Source organism: Cupressus sempervirens, chromosome 6 (assembly GCF_028749045.1).
Source record: "Cupressus sempervirens isolate cs-2001-9-10 chromosome 6, ASM2874904v1, whole genome shotgun sequence".
In the NCBI taxonomy this organism is placed as follows: Eukaryota; Viridiplantae; Streptophyta; class Pinopsida; order Cupressales; family Cupressaceae; genus Cupressus; species Cupressus sempervirens.
The window spans coordinates 405,115,001-405,122,337 of NC_143123.1; the positions used below are offsets into that span (position 1 = coordinate 405,115,001).

The window sequence follows — 7,337 nt, forward strand, 5'->3', positions numbered from 1 at the left end:
CTCTAGATCTCTGTACAGTTTGTTAGGATGAAAGCTAATAACATGTTCAACTCATAATGAGGTTTTGTTAAGTTGGATTTATGTTTCTTGCTGTCACTAAGTGTTCTCGTTATTAAATGTGGCTGTACATGTTTGTAATATCTTTGTGGGTCTAGTCAATGTAGTTTTGAAGGGTTGGGTTGGAAATTGTAGTCTTTCAAGCTAGGGAATGCCAGGTGTGAGGATTTGCAATAATGCTTGTCTTGTTGTGAATGTGGGTAGTTCCAGTATGGGAATTTTGTGAGTTTCACAAGGGTATATCGGGTAAGAATCTGTGATGTATTTTTCATTATTGAATCTAATTATGCTAGAATGTTTAATTGTTGAATGCTTGGTTGGAGGGGATGTGTGAATGCTTGTCTTGTTGTGAATGTGGCTAGGAGTTTAGATATGCGAATTCTGTGACATTCAGATGGTTGATCTTTGTGCAGAAGCTAAGATGTACTTTTGGAATATAAGTGCTCTTCTGAAGAGTTCTTCTTAACTAAGCTAGAATATTTAATTTTTGCTGCTATACAAATATTAATAAATAGAATGAAAATGTTGTATGGGTGTTTACCTAATGTAGGAAATGGCTATTTGAGTATCAATCCTATTGTGCTTATTGTCAATATCAAGATTCGTACTAGTTTCAAGTTGGACCAATGCACATGCAACCTTTTATGGTGGAGGTGATGCTTCTGGTACAATGGGTAAGTGAGTTCAAAGTTCAGTAGATTGTTTATCATTCAGATATGAGGAATCTCTATATCTCACCCACTTATCTATTGTTTCATGTCTTTCAAGAGGGGCATGTGGATATGGAAATCTGTATAGCCAAGGCTATGGCACCAGTACAGTAGCTCTGAGCACAACCCTCTTTAAAAATGGTCTCATCTGCGGAGCTTGTTTTTAAATAAAGTGCAGTGCAGATCCAAGGTGGTGCCAGCCTAGCACCATTGTAGTGACTGCTACAAACTTCTGCCCTCCCAACTCTGGCCTCCCTAACAATGCAGGTGGATGGTGCAATCCCCCACAACAACACTTTGATCTCGCTCAACCTATCTTCCTCAGGATTGCCAAGTACAGATTTGAAATTGTTCCTATCATCTACAGAAGGTGAGTTGCAAGGAAATGGATATTCACTTCCTAAGATGTATGAATGTTTAAGTTGCCTCTTTCACCATAACTAATGCATAGGAATGACATCTATGGACTGGCCCACCAGAATGCACAGTGACCTGCACCCCCTCTCAAACCTCCAAGTACCGTCTCCAAGACATTCCCTCACCGGTGACTCGGAGTACCCAAGTACCCCACCTTCACCATTCCCCAACCACACTGATGCTAGGACGAGTACTTCAATTTTTATTTATAAATGTTACTATTGAATATGTTTTATATTACTATATTGAATGTTCAATAATTTTAGTTCTTGTTGTAATTTTTATACATTCAAGTATTTTAATTTAGTATGTTACATCATCTCCCCCTTCCTGCAGTTGCCCAGCTGTTCCCCCATCCCAAAATTGAGGCCTATTGCCCCGTTCTAAAAACTTGTGTTTGGGCATCCTGTAGTACCCTAGTACTGGTGTTGCACTGTAAAATACTCCATAGGTGTGGTGCAACCTGCTGGCTGTGTAGCCCTCTGCATGCATTAGTGCTTCCCAGAGATCAAAAAGCCCGTTCTAGGTATAAATATAGCCTTACGGGGTACATGTATATGAATCTTAATAATAATTAACCATTTCTTGGGTGTTTTTATTTTCAGAGTCCCATGTCACAAGAGAGGTGGAGTTAGGTTCAGCATCAATGGGCACTCCTACTTCAATTTGCTGTTAATAACAAATGTTGGAGGAGCAGGGGATGTGCACTCTATTTCCATAAAGGGATCCAGGACTGGGTGGTAGAAGATGTCTCACAATTGGGGGTAGAATTGGTAGAATAACTCCTACTTGAATGGCCAGTCTCTCTCATTCAAGGTGACTACCAGTGATGGAAGGATTGTCACCTCATACAATGTTGCTCCTACTCACTGGCAATTTGGCCAGACTTACAATGGAGCTCAGTTTCATTAAACTACTTCTCTAATCGGTCATATTAATATTATCTAAGCTCTAATATAAGCTGTAATCTACATTGTGCATGTATCTCTAGACTCCATGAACTAAGAATTGGGCTTATTTTATTGTGGCCTCTATTCAAGTTCATTAACTATATTTCTGTGTGTAACTTATTATCCAGGCTGCCGTGGTGGAATCCACTACACCCACTCCTCGCATTGACTATTGAAGATTTGTACCATCTTAAAGTATTTACCATCTTACCATTTGTACCATCTTAATGTTAAATATGTTAAATTTCTGTAGTTTTTGGGCTCTCATTCTCATTGTGTGGTTACCAAACAAAAATTGGTTGAGCTTTTTTGGGTGGTTAGGGGAATTAGAGATGACACTTTGATAAATTTTCTAGACATGGCTTTATAATATTTTTAACACACTTTTCCTCTGGCATCCTAAATATTGTTAGAGAAAAAAGGCTTTGCCTCCATGCTCCAGGGCACCATGTGTCAACATTAATCTATTAATGAAGTTGTTGAATTTATCATGATTCTTCCCATTAATTGGGATATTCCAAAATCTAATGGATGAGTTGTCATGCTTTCATGTAGAAGAATATTGCTTGCTCTAATGTCACAATGAACTATTTGCACGAAATAATTAGAGTGAAGATATTCCAGAGCATTGGCTACATCTCTGGCTATGTTCAACAATTTTTCTAGTCCCAATCTACCACTACCTTGATACAAACGATTCTCCATGCTTTCATTTGAGAAAAACTCAAAGATCAAAGATTTGAAGTTAACATTGGAATACGTGGTAATGATTCTTGCAAGATTTTGGCATCAAACATTCTGTAATAACTTACATTCCACTTTGAAAGTCTTGTCTGATTCTTCATCTACTAAACTGAGAATCTTCACAACAACATGGATCCCATCAACAAAAAATCCTTTATACATTGATCCATAATTGTTTTTTGCTAGCAGATTGGACTTGTGGAATTTATTAGTTTCTACAAGAAGCACCTCATATGAGATAACTGGATGCTCCACTTTTTGAAGGATTTTATGAATTACTAATGATAGATTGAGCTCTATGTAAGTGTTTGCATGTGAACAATGTCAATACAACTGGCCCAAAGGCAAAAATAGCACTAACAACAACAACTCCAACTAGCACTCCCTGTAGAAACTAAGAAAAGAGTTCCATGTATAATTAAAATCTATGTTTTGTTGTGCAGTACAGTAGGGGAAATGATGTTTGTTAATTTATTGTATGATAGATTCAATACTATGAAACTCTTCAAATTTGATAATGATCCTGGAATATCTTCTATCAACTTTTTATTGGAAATATCAAAGATTTCTAGAGTAATCATGTTGGATAGAGAGCTTGGAATTTTGCCTTTCAGAAAATTGCGGCTGATATTCAAAGAAATCTACAGCATAAAGATTGCTAACTCCTTGTGGAATTGTTCCACTGAGCTTATAACTACCAAAATAAATCTCTATCAAAGACTTTCTATCCTATATATTCCTTGGTATAATTCCTGGTAGACAATTATTTTGCAAACACAGATTCTAAAGTTGTTAAAGCTTAAATCATTTTGGGGATATGGATCCTGATAAGAGATTGTAACTCAAATCCATATATGTCAGTGCTGGAAAATCTGATAGCCTATCTATAATATTTCCCTCAAATTTATTATTTGACAGCTTTATATGCTGCAACTGCACAAGTTTGGGCAGTACTTCAGTCAATGAGACCCCAAAGGCATTGTGTCCAAGATCAAGTACATGGAGTTTTGTACAATTAGCTAACATCTTTAGAATTGAGCTATTTAAATAGTTGTTATTCATTTATAGGTATGTCAAATTTGGGGCATTTGAATTTGTTAGAAGGATACTTCCGGTCAAGTTGTTATTAGCTATGTACAACTTGTATAAACTTCTAGGAAAATTCTAAGGTATCTTTCTAGAGATAGTACTACTTCTAAATTTTGATGTTGTAGCAGTGAATAAAGATTTTGTGGCAGTGATTTACTAGTCATAGTTTTCAAAGGGAAGCATACATACAATATAATGGTTAGTGGTTTCAAAGGCAACTTTTAGTGTCAAGAGAATTCAAAGTCAAGGGAAACATTCACAAAGATCCTTAATGATAGCTATCAAGCAATATCATATTATTAATTTGAAAGAATGCATCACATATTTGACAGCTTCACAGTGTTCGAAGGAAGCAGTTCTCTGGGAAGATGGATATCATGATAATTCTTAAAAAGTACCTAGGTGATAGTGAGTGGAAATTTCTAGAGCTTTCCACACCTTAATTCAATAGAGATATGAGTATGATGTTTCTTAGGTTATATGAATAAGTTGATTCAACTACAGAACATCAAGATGACACCAGTATCAATAGAAATGGTAAATTGATTATTATAGGCGTGGACATTGGGTATGATTTGGACCATATCCAAGTACCAAGAAGAGCTATTGATGTAATAAGAATGCCCTGAGTAGATCTACTAAATGCTTCAATAATTTTGTTATGAAAGAACACACCAGTAATGGTTCCAATTGGTTTGTAGAATGAGAATTCCTGATAATTGAATGCATCTACAACTACAAAGAAAGAAGACACAGTTTCTTCCCTGAAATTCATTGCTTCCGTTAACTGTGATATACTTGTTGATCTGAGAGTAGCGCTCAATACTTTTACGCTAGTGACACTTGTGTGTATCCTACAGTCATGGTAGTCCATGAGATCATATTTCATCTAGGTATTATGTAAAACAGATCCCACACCTTTTCTCTTTTTCCACATTTTGCATACATGTCTAGTAGGGTACTTGCAAAAATGATATTTGACAAAATATTCTCTCAACTAAGCTTTGATGGATGTTCATACCTTGTTCCAAATCTCTAGTTTAACCACATGCAGTGAGAATGTAGCCAAGGTTTGAGGAGTCTATCTTTAACCAGCAAGTTGAGTGTGCTTAAAAGCTTCTCGCACCTTTCCAAGAAATCCAAGTTCAAAATACCCGAATATCTTTGCTCATCATGAGATATATTTCTTTGAGGCATTTTGCCAAACAGTTCACACGCCTTGTTTATCCTTTCAAATATTGCAACAGAGATGCCCAGTTTATGGGTATGCAATGGTTCAATTGTTTCTATTAGAGAAGAATAGTTTTGAGAATAATGATATTAATTCAACTACCCTATATATAGTAGGGGCCCTAAATCAGAATAAAGAAATGCCCTATAGATAGTAGGGGTTCTACTTACCTTGAATCTGTTCGTTGACATGGCATTTCACAGGGCTAGTTCAGAGGCAACTTGTGCTACTTCCACTCAATCAATTGAATCCCCATAGTATTCTAAGGGGTTCTGGGGTTAGATCTGTAACTTGAGGATCTAGAATGGAGCCACCCCTCCTGTTGCTTTTGCATCGATTCAATCCCATTCACTCGATCCCAGTGCTTGATATTTCTTCATTCCCGCTCAAGTTGTTTCTGCACTTCCATGTATTTGTGCATTGAAACTGGCTATTTTGTATCATCACTAATTATTATTTGAATTCGCTATAGCTGCTTCTAGCCTTCTTCTCTTTCATGTCTGTAAGGGCACTCACAACAACAATACTTGACAAAAATCCTGATACCTTGTTTGGAAGATCACATTTTGGTACTGGCTATAAGTATGTTGGTTAATGTGAATCAATGGAGTTGAAACTTGATCCCATTAATTCTATACAAAGTTAATGTCTTATTACTACAACCTTTATTGGGTATTTGGAAATTGAATGTGATACCCCTAACTACAATTTTTGTGGTAAGAGAGCATTGGCCGTATAATTTATAATATATAGTATTATATAATATAAAGTAAAATCATAGAAATTTATAGAAATTTTGGTACTTATTATATTGGAAATATTTTACATTATATTGATTATTTATTTTATTTCATATTAAATAAATTAATATAATTTATTATATCAAAATAATTTAATATATTTTATATATCAATTAATTGTTTTATTCTACAATACAATTAATCATATTCAAATTAAATCACACTTGACTTTATACAACATCTCAATTTAATTGTAATGAATTTATGTAGAAAAAAAAACTCTTTGAGCATATACATTTAAAAGACAGTTATAATTTTATTTTTAAAATGTTTTTTGACTTGACATAGAAATATATCTACTTGTCAATGTTTAGAAATAATTTTGTACTATTCATTTTTAAATTAAATGGATTTTTCTCTACAATCCAAATATATTTTACTAATTAATTTAAAAATGAATAGTACAAACTTATTTCTTAACATTGATAAATAAGAGATAGTTTACTTAAAGTTACACACTATTTCTAAAGAAAAATTATAAGTATTGTTTAAATGTACTTGTTCAAAAGTGCACTATGTGAAAAGAATCAATCATAGTACAACAATTATAATTAAATACATATATACTAGTACTATAGAAGAATTCAATAAAAGAGGGGTTATAATTTATTGAATCAAGAAATAAAGCAGAGTATGCGCATCAAACAACCCTATCAAGAACCATTAATTGGTTTATCTATAGGGATAACCCAATATAGTTTCTCCCTATTCACTAACATCTAAAGTTTTTAAAATACTTTTAAACACTACACCCCCTACAACTATGAAAATGCACTTCCATAATAATGATTACAAAGCACTTGATGAATTTCACAACCCTCTAATGAGACCTAAAAGACATATAAAGTTATTTTATACTTTTAAGTAATAAACCATGACTAAAACTTTCCTTGGTGGTAACCATTCCTTGTGATTCTATTTCTAAATGTTGTTTATTCACGCAGAGGTAGATTTTTGGTATGTGACAAGTGTACATGATTTTCTCATGCAATAAGCCTATTAGTGAACAATCTTTACTAGTAAAATGCAACTTCTATATATAAGTCTACGATATTATCAAACATAATATAAAGGATTAATCACCATTCATTTAGTCATTCTTGTTTGAGTTACTAATTACTTAGTCATTTATTTCATCATTTTTATTTTTCTAGCATTGTGATTTTACTTGATGACCAAATTAGTCATTTATTTAATCATTTATACTTGTGAATTACAAAATACTAGTAGAATTTGATCATATTTAGTCATGTGACTAAAATTTTTAGTAATGTGACTAAACATTTTAGTCACGTAGTCATTTATTTGTCAAAATTCTACTAGTGGTTTCTTCCTTGCT

The 7,337-nt window shown here is 33.9% G+C and overlaps 1 pseudogene; it reads left to right on the forward strand.

The window, feature by feature from the left end:
* Positions 1 to 675: 675 nt before the first annotated feature.
* On the forward strand, positions 676 to 2,096 carry LOC149552776 (expansin-A1-like; annotated as a pseudogene).
* Positions 2,097 to 7,337: the final 5,241 nt, after the last annotated feature.